Source organism: Etheostoma spectabile, chromosome 1, assembly GCF_008692095.1.
Source record: "Etheostoma spectabile isolate EspeVRDwgs_2016 chromosome 1, UIUC_Espe_1.0, whole genome shotgun sequence".
Classification (NCBI taxonomy): domain Eukaryota; kingdom Metazoa; phylum Chordata; class Actinopteri; order Perciformes; family Percidae; genus Etheostoma; species Etheostoma spectabile.
The window spans coordinates 24,518,179-24,529,019 of NC_045733.1; positions in this window are offsets into that span (position 1 = coordinate 24,518,179).

Below are 10,841 nucleotides of genomic sequence, written 5' to 3' on the forward strand. Positions count from 1 at the left end.
GTTCTTGGGCGTGTTATATAATAAACTATTATTGTTACTGTTATTTCCGTTAAATTTGAGTGGAATTGTTCTGATGCTGTGTAACAACTCGTAAGGTGTACATGTTCAAACATACTATATACTGTACACACAAGTATATATTCAACATGAAAGGCGATAGACAGCTGCGATGATGGTGTTGCTGCAGCTGCAGACAAGGAGAAGGTTTTAGGTTAGTAACCTGTCCTGTTACAGTTGCATCACAAGTATATTACAGGTAAAGTCACATGTGTAGTTTTCTTCATCATGAACGTAACAACCCTTGACCATTACACACACCTACCTTACTGGTTGGCGGATTTTTATCCATGGGTGACTTTTCATGTTTGAACGTGTCAACAGTATTATTAACTTTCTCACTTACAGTTTATGCATGTCATACCTGCCTGTGGTAGCTCATTAGCTGGTTAACCTTGTAGTTGTGATCATATTTTTCATTTCTTGACCTGTAAAATAAGCTAATCTTACATGTATGCAGTAAACTGCCAGCTAATTTAACAGCTACTTTTTTTTTTTAAACATGTATACAGATAGCATCTGAATATAATTGTTGACTTATAGTAAATAATGAAGTTTCCTCTGTCCAGGTCACAATTTGATGGGAAAATAGACATTGAAAAACTAATATTATATACACAAGCCCAAGAACTAATGACACGGACAAACCAGTTTATTTAAGCATTTATTGTTAGAAAGACAATCTTTAATATAGCAAATAATGTATTCAACATCTCTCTTTGGCCCTGTTCCCTGCTGGTCGTGGCTTTGCCGTCCTTGGTGACCGCCTCCGTTAGTCCTTAAAGACAGTTAACACCATAAAGATGTTTAACTACGTTATGAATGCTATAACATACCGTTATTACGGGAGTGCTCAACATGTTAGCCTTCGTTGAACGGGGTAGTGAAGTTACACGGTGCAGTGATAATTCCCGTCTACAGATACAACCAGTGATAAACACCAACTTTCTAAATCTCTGCTATGCTAACGTTACGCATTTACGATAACGGCAATAAAGAGATGAACTGCCACATTAAACTTTACAAAGACGGAACCTAGCTAGCTAACAGCCGAATGTTAACTGACAGGTTCAGTTAGTTGTCAGCTCGGGGTGTATCTACCTATTATTTAGCAATTTGTACAAGCTTTAAAGCGTTAGCTGACATTAATGTAAAACATTAACGGTGATAACAAATGTACGGCACACACTAAAGATACTTACATTTAAATTATAACTTCACCGTCAGCGATGCCGCTCCGAACTCCCGCTTATATCAGTGGTTTTTTTAAACGAGCCGTCAAAGGCCCGCGCATAGGATTGTGGGTGATTTGGGACCGCGAAGGATACACATATGCATCCTCCCGTCAATGGGAATTTTTCTGAATGAAGGACTCCGTCCTCGGAGGAATCGGAGGATGCTCGAAATTGGAACAGTCTTCGACGGACGTTGATGACGTAGCGTCCTCCTCATGGCTTTGGAGGATTCTTCCGGGACATTAAGAAATGGCTGCTGATTCATTTCTACATCCCAACAGCATAATTTAACAGCACAGTTAACACTTCCACAACCATTTCATCCAGTGTTTTGAAATGCAGCAAAAAAATTAAGTGACGCCAGCCCGCAATGACGGCACTTGATAGCCTGTCCATTGTACATGTCTCCAAATGCTAAGGAGGACTGACTGCTCCTGAAGGATCCTTACTTGGAAGGACGAGTCCTACCAAGGAAGGATCCTTGACATTGAGAAACACCCCCTGTGTTTTTCTTAGACTTTTTGCTAATAAATCCTTGTATACCTGCTTCCGCCTGCCTCCCTTTTCTCTGCTTTTGGGTCCTCATTCCTCCCCGTTGTAACAGAACGATCTGACCAGATATGGACCCAACAGGTTTCGAATCCCGCATGGAGGAGCTGAGCCAAATGGAGTATACCCTTGGCCGGTTCATTGCAGAACTTCGGAGGACAACATGTTTGGCGCGTCGGTATACCATCTGTTCCCTAATCAAGCGTGCCGTGTCATCCAAGCCCTGGCTGTTTGAGGTGCCGGGTATGGCTGCCTTAGCCAGGGAGGTCTTAAATATGGACAGAACGCTGCAATCCTTCCTTGTTCCCTCCAATGGCTCTGTATGTATGACGTAGAGTCTCCTAGAGTCTGAGCTGACCTTGCTCCCAGAGCCAGCACGGACCAGTCTCCCAGGGCCAGTGCGGACCAGTCTTTCAGGCCTGGCAAGGACCAGTCTCCAAGAGCTGGCGTGTGACTCCTCTGACCCCGGTTCTCAGTTCCCTATGTCCCCTTGGTCCCAGTGTCTCCGTTCCTTTCTCCATTCCCGTCACCGTGCCCATCTCCGTTTCAGTCACCATGCCCGTTTCTGTCCTCGTGCCCATTTCTGTCCCTCGTGTTTGTGTCTTGGTTTCCTCCCCGGTTTTGTGTGGTAGTCTGTCTTGTGTTCCCTTGTGAGTGTTGGTATGTTCTGTTTCCTGTTTTATTTTGCTAGTCTGGTTTCCTGTTCTGTCTTGCCAAGCTTTACTTTTGTTTGTCTGATTGTCTTGCCCCGTCCTAATGTGTTTCACCAGACGTATCACTTGTTCCTTGTTACCTCTTGTATTTAACCTCTGTGTTCTCTTTGTCTCTTGTCAGATCGTTCTTGTGTCCGTGTTCCCTTCTATGCCACCTCCTGACTGAGTTTGTTGTTTATTCCGTTACCCGTGAGTTTTCCCTGCCGCTGTTCCCTGTTTTTTGTCTTGTCTTTTGCCCTGGACACTTTTTGTATTTTTTGGATTAGACTGTTTGGTTTCGCTCCTTGTGTTTTTCTTGGACTTTGTGTTAATAAATCCTTGTGTACCTGCTTCCGCCTGACTCTTCTCTACTTTTGGGTCCTGATTCCTCCCCGTTGCAACATACTGGAAAGCTATGAGAGTGGTATCAATCTTCTCATCCAACTCTCGCAAGAAAACAAATAGGCCTAAGTGTATTTTCCAAAATGTCAAAGTATTTCTTTAACAGTGACTTCTGGCATTGTCCAGCTTCGGAAACCCTACAACAAGGGTGCAGTCCCAGCTGACTCTGTCAAAAACCCTACAACAATCAGGACCCAAAAGCTATTGGCATAATGCGGCAAAACAATCCCGCCCTAGATCATCTTTACATGTGCATGATGAAAGGAATCAGACCATTCAGGCAGCTACTAAGGAGGGGTCACCCAGCTGTCAGCTACAGCGAGAAAGTGCTGCTGCTGCTGCTGCCACCAGTCTGTGAAATCACCGATCTGATGATGGGAGTCATCCCCCTGACAGCACAGGAAACGGTGACAGTGGAGGTTGGAGAATGAGTCTGGTGAAATATGGGCCTGTCAGAGCGGCCTGAGCATAGTGGTGCAGGGCCGTCGCGCCCCGTGACTGACTTCATCATTGACACTCCCAATAGAGCCAATGGAGGAGTGGGTGGGTGCGACAGCGGGGATTTTGCTGTGACCCGATAAAGCCAGGAAGCCAATCTTCCCTCCACAAGATCTCCTCATTTGTTCCATTTGCCGGGGACTATAAACATGAATACCCCAACTTTAGTTTCTGCCTTTCATGGAAGGAAAATCTTAATAAGAATGTATTGCCCTGTTGTTGTAACTGTGTGGACTCCTAGGGATGCTGGAGGAATTGACCATTTGCATACTCCTTAAAATTGATGAGTGTGGAAAGTGAGGAAACAAAGTTGTAAGAGCGGGTGCTTTTTTTGCAACCAACATTAAATACAAGCCAGATGTTTCAGTGATGAGGCAGGCGGTATTTAAACTGTCATGCAGTGCACTCGAGTGTGTCTTGTGTCTATGACACAAGCTGCTTCTTTGTCTCGTATAACGCCCATTGGTTTCCATGTGGAGTGTTAACACAAGAAGTGAAATATTTGTTAACTCAGATATATGGTGGAGTCAGCTCTGCAAAGTGTGCGCAGGATGAGGTATTTTCAAAACAAATGAGCCAGCAACTGCAGCTGCATGTAAATCTGAACATTCCCCCCCATCACTATTCAAATGTCCTTTAACCATTCACAATCTTCCAGGCAGTGGTTTTTCATCTGCCTCTTTTCTTCATTTACAAAGCCAGCCTTTCCTCTTACCGTTCCCATGCAGCAATGTGTTTATCCCTACGGAAATGAAGATTTCTTCACATCTTTATTCATTTAATTAGGTCGCAAAGCAAAGCTAGAACCAGAAGATGAATTACCTGTGGCCTTGATATTGTGCCACAGAATTTTCTACACAGTAGGCTCTGCAGAAGTTAGACCTCAAGACTGGAGGTGGGCGTTTTGGCAATGCCGGCTCACAGACTAGTCCCTATTCTCTCTTTGTACTAAATTCAATTATCCTCACATAAACCTGCTGGAGTTGAGAAGGAAGGTCTCAAGTCCTGTCTCATTGTAAGTGGGCAGGTAAATTAGGGTAATATACAGTACATGGAAACTTTGTAACTTGCTGGACAAAGAGAGTTCAAAGTTGAGTTCTCTGCTCTAGAAAGACTTATGTTTTTTGTAAATTACATATATAAATCTTGCAAATTACCATAAAAAATACAAAACTGCCGGAGAGATAGGCCAACCTATTAAAAAAAGATGTACGCATTTAGTAAAAGCTTAATGAAGCTCTTTTACATGCTACATGAAGATTATCAAGGCAAAGCGCCCCAGCCAAAAATTCTGATTAAACACAAATAATTATAATTTGAGCACAAACACTCCCTCATGACCTGACCTCGCCATGAACTACCATAATATAAACACTGTGGCTAAAATGGGACAGGGCTCGGAAGGGTGAGCAAATTACTGAAGCTGAATGTTGTCACCTTGTCATCAGTGTCACCACAAACTTATGATTATGTGCTGCATGAGTGAAATAAATGTCAGATCAACTAAACTATCTGGTGCATGGCAGGAAAAAAGGAGCTAAAGCAGATATGGAGCAGGAATGTAATTTTTGTAATCATTTTTTTCTAAGTGATGGAAAAGGTTAAGGGATCATTTTTCTTCTATTCAATTAATTTATTTGTTTTCATTATCATATTCACAACCTGCCTAGGGTGCCACAGAGATTACACTGTGATCATGGCTTGGCAAAGATGTGAGGGATGTTTTAGAGGGACAGCACAGACTCAGCAGATGATAATAGGTCAAAGTTGTCATGACAGGCACAACAACCTCCCCAATCTGCCTGTAGTAATTGCAGATCCCAAAGGTCCGACCTCTTTCAGCTTCATCACTGTGCAGTCAGTGCAACAGTAATGGCCCACTATCATCCTGCTTTCCTTGTACTGCCAGAAATGTAAGCCAAATGTGATTCACAATACCCAGCCCTCATCTGGTTGTGACTAACAACTTCAAACCCAGAAAAAGGTGTTTCCTGTGTGTTTTCCATTTTCAGCAGCAGCAGCATTAGCACGCATGGCTCCTGTTCCCGTAGGGGCTTTGTGAATTCAATGACGTCTCTACACGGAGAACGCTGGAAGATCTAATCAGTCTTGCTTCACGTCACTTGATCTGTTTCCTCAATTAGGTTGTAAGCTTACAGCTGCAAAACGGTTGTTGCTTTACATAGGTTTGCTGGTAAAGTAAATGTGGCTTGTTGTGAGGGGAAAGATTTGTCTCTAGGTTCTTTATAGCCCTCCTCCTACAGATCTTTGGCTTATCGATGATCAGACCAAACATTTTGCTGCCCAAAGCAGAGTATTTACATAATAGATTTGCTCTTATCATGTTGCAACCTCTTATGAGTCTTTCCCTTTTCTCAGGATACTACTACACTATCTTGCAATATCTTGCCACATGTTCCTTTGATCAGGTGCCAACATGTTTGTAGAGCTCACACACTGAATGAGAAGGGGCCTCCAACATCCAAGGGGAATTACAACATGTCTGTTGCTTCAGATATAGTCAGACAATGTATTATTAGGAAGGTAGTTTCAAGATAATTTCTGCTGCTTGAATTCCCTTGGGATGGAGCCCCAAGTGCAGAATATTTGGTGCAACATAGATTACGTTACCATGGTTTAACTTTTGGATCAGAATCATCTCTTACAGACTCTTACAATCACCTCATAATCTAAAAAGCTGTTCTGAACATTTATACAAAAACTTTATCCTGCTACTTGTGAAAATTTGTGCCCCCCCCCACCCTCAATCTCCTCTTGTTCTAGTTTATTACCACCATGCTTGCGTTGGTATCTCTGGCATTGTGCATCATGTATATTCCATTTCTCAGCGATAGAGTATGTGTGGGATTTTGTTCTGTACGTCCCTTGAAGAAATTTTGATGTGCTATACTCAAAATTATACACTGTTTGGATTCACTTGGGACACCCTCTAGCACATATCTAAAAAATACAATTGCATATTCGTTGTAAGAAATGGTTCTAAGTCATTTACCAATCTCAAATGCTTTAACAGCCATTGCTGACACTGCTGTCGGGAATGTGCTGCAGTATGTCCCTTTCATTACCAATAACAAGAACACGAAGCCAGGACTGTGAAAGGGGCTCCTGGTGGACATTGGGCATTATTGCCTATACCCCACAGAGGAATATACGGCTTCATTTAAGCTGCTTAACCAGCAGCTGAATGAGAATACATAGGAGCAAAAACAGAGGCATGCTTATGAAAAATGGATATATTCCAGTGAGACTTTTCAACAGGACAGGCACAGACTGTCCATTCTTTTTGGAAAAGTAATACTCCTAAGTTAAACAATTCATAGCATCATTTGGCTTCTCTCTCCCTCATTTGGAGTTACCCATCTGTCTTTCTCTCTTTTACACAAACACACAAAAATATACAGAGACACACGCAAACACATTAACGTAAACACATACGGTCAAAGTCAAGTATATGGCACGTACTGTAGCACTTTCACAAAACAACATAATGTGGCAAAGAGAGCTGGAATTGGGAGATTCTGTGCGAACAGCCTGAACAAACAGCCCATAGCAAGAGGAAGTCCCATCACAGGGGTCAGGGTTTTGTTAGGACAGACCAAATATGAGAGTGAGAACAGCGTTTCAAAACATTACACGGTAATGGATTCTCACTCTTCTGGGTGGACAGGAAATACTTGTACAAGGAATGTCTACAGTATGTGTTTTTCAAATATCACATTTCACAACTAAAACTACAGTTTCCAGTTTTATAGGTACACTGCACAATTGAATACAATCAATCCAACAGGCCTTCAATAAATTTGACAGCTAAATTTGTAAAGCTTTTCATTTCAAGATTCTATGCCAAGATTTTTTCAGAGAATGGATTCACCATTATTTTCAATTTTCAAGTTCTACAATTGGACCCCCTTCGAATTGTTTAGAATTGGTTTCAACAACATACCAAATGTAAGCCAGAGGACAGCCAATTACATTGTGTCCAATGGTCCAGGAATACATGATAACCTATGTCAAACTGCAGAGACCCAGGTTTCATTCAGCCAAAGATTATTTGTTCTGGGAGATGAATCAATCCTAAACGGGATGGATACGCATATATGAAGTTGGGTCCAAACTAGTTTAATGATAGCCAGAAAGATTACTTTAAGAGGATGGAGGAAAGAAAGGGTGCTGTCAATCCGGGAGAGGACTTGTGAGATGGCTATGGTGGCGCCATTTGAAAAGCTGTCATACAAACACTTTTACACATTAGATGCCTACACTAGAACATGGGGAAGGTACTTGAGCTTCTGGAGGGCTCTTAAAAAGCTTTGTGCCGGGGAGATGTGTATGATGGGCTTATGGTGTTGTCATATATACATATTTGGTTCACAAGCTATTGTCTGTTTTGTTATTTTTTTGGTTGTATGGTCTTGAATATTGTAGTTAGTGTGTTGTTTTTTCTTGCTTTTTGACTGGGTTGGTGTTGATGATGAAGGGGCGGGGTGGGTGGGGGGGGGGTTTGTTGTTCATGCTGCAAAATGCATGTTTAGGGTGTTGTGTTTAAGTTAAAAAAAATCTTAATCATGACAATAATTGTCAGAGAAGTGTAATGAAGCTTGTAATCACTCCACAAGTATTGCTCATTAGTCTACATTTCCATTTCCAAATGTCAATGTGGTACAACATTGCTAAGTCTTTTCCAGTCAAATTTACTATTTGGTTATGAGAAATTGGCAACAATGTTAGAGGAAAACAAAATAATATAATGTAATCACTTGCCTGACAAAACCATACTTTTTTTGTAGTTCTATGTTTGTTTTAATAACATTATAAGATCCTCTCTTACTATTGCAACACAGGGTTATGTTCCATGCAATGACTATTCATGCTGTGATTGGGCTCTGTTTGCTGCTGAAAAAGAAATCAGATGAAATGTCAGATGTTAATTGGCAACAAAAAACATAATGAAGATAGTTAACTTGAAAAAACAAATGGATCTTTGGTTGTGTTGTGATACTGTCTGACCCAAGGAGATTATTTTAAAGGATGTCTAAACGCACATCTAGTTCGACTGATACATTTATGCACAGCAGCGGTGCCACCACCCAGTTGTTGCATTTACTGTTTATGAGTTTACAGACATCACATATGCAGTGTGTATTTTCTGTATTCATAAAGGTCAACTTTGCATCCCTGCCTGAATCATGCATGACAAAATTGAATACATTACCCAGGAAAATAACTTAATGAATTAACATATTACACCTAATCTCTTATGAACGGAATTATTTCAGTAACTTGTCAACCTTGTCACATAGCATTTCCGTAGAATCTACTGATACGTATTCTGTATAAACTTCATACGTAGCACAGGGATCCACTGTGGTGCATAGCATTCATATTTCATTCAGTGTGCACAGCAGATATGTAATTTCTTTTATTGTATATGACATTTTTGACAGGTGTTTACTGTTAGAAAAATACAAATTGCATCCCCACATGTCAAAGATGCTGTATAACTGTCACCAACTCTTGTGCTGTTATTCCACTGAATGTCATGTTGTTCATCTTGTCAGTGAGCATACAGTATGATCATGAGCTACCCACATAGGAAAATGCACATCAAATTAAATTATTGTCTATTCACTGTGCAAAGAGAAGGTCTATTTTGCATTTAGAGCGAAAACTTTGAAATTGCAGAATAAAAACATAGTAATAAACTAATTTGTTACAAACATTGAAAAACTAATTTTGGTGCTTTGCCATTGCTTAATCAATACATAGAGACCAGATTGTTCCTAAAAAAGCTAAACTTTACGAATCATATTTATAGATATTAAGTTAACATTTTTAAGCCACAGTCAGCTGCAGGTTGCACAACTAGCAACTTCCCGACAAGGTAACCAACTCTTGGTACTGTGCCCTGCTGTTGTATGGAAAAGTACTCGCCCAGTGTGCACTATGAAATCACATCACAGTTGCTTATGGCATGATGGAGAAAGGCCACTTATTGACGGACTTCTTTATTAAAACTTGAGTTTGTTTGGTTCCAATGCAAACAGTTGCTCTTCTGCTGTACTGCTACTGACGAAGTAGCTGCTCGAGGAGTGTTTGATGTAGAATCAAATTGCATTTGCTTTTACCATCAGTAACCACAAGTGTTGCCAAACCAACCAGGACGGAAATCTAAAGGATTCTCACTTTAAGTCTTTTGGAATATATCTAAGTCATACTATGCATTCTATATCAAGTGATCTTTGATATATTCAACAGATTTGTGGGTTTTGGCGGTGTGCTGCAACGCATTGGTAGGAGGCCGAAGTGAACCATTGCATAACAGGAAACAACAGCTCACTCAATTAGAGAGGTAGGTAGAGACGGTTTGCTTACGCTCTGCATTGTAATACTGAGTCTGTAGCAGTAGTGTTTTCTTTCCAACAACTATTTGAATAATTCAGATTATCAAGAAAACAAAAATACTACATAAAGTTCATTGAATTCCATGAATTACAGTAACAGGTCAAACTAGATAAACAAAGTACAATCAGTTACAACAAAATAATTTCCATCATTAAAGTCATGCATCAGTGGAATATTTGTATAAACATTCTTCAAAAGGTATAGATGACCTATGAGCCATCTGACCAGTGTTGGTAGTTGAAGAAAAGACCCCAAGACAGTGTAAAAATACAGCTTACATACTGTGAGTCTAGTTTTCTGGAAAGCACCCTTTTCTGCTAGTTGAGCTTCCTGTTCCTGTTTTACTGAAATAAGAAAGGACGAATGGGGACACAACACGAATATGCAAGGATTTAGAGGAGTACAGCGTACTGACAGTTTGTTTTTATGTTGACGTACAATTTCATGGAGTTGACAAATGCAAATATGACCTGCCGTCTACCTCTTGCTGTCAACAACAGGGTGTGCCCAGAGAATCACAGTATCTCAGCCTGACCCACTGAGGCAGTGAAGAGAAAAAAAGCAACAAACAACTAACATTATAGTCCTTCTGAGTCACTGGGCATCTCTGTCTGTCCCCCCACACCATGGATGAATGCACCTAGGACGACTTTGTCCCCTAATTTTATTTGTTGGATCACAGCTGAACCCTGACTCGTCTCATTTCAGCACCGGCACCGTTTCACGCTTTATTTATAATTCAAACAGAGCCATTCTGGTGTGCATAGATGTTTGTGTGCAAATACAGTAAACACCTATTTTGGAAGGCAATGTGTGTCCATTAACCAAACCAGACTGGTAGAGATGCAATATGAGAAATGTAGTTGGTAGGACAATATTATAAAGTAGATTGTGCAGGGATGTGGACTGTTGATTCATTAATGGGATATCAACGTGCAATATGCATTATGCAACGTAGTGTGTGTGTGTGTGTGTGTGTGTGTGT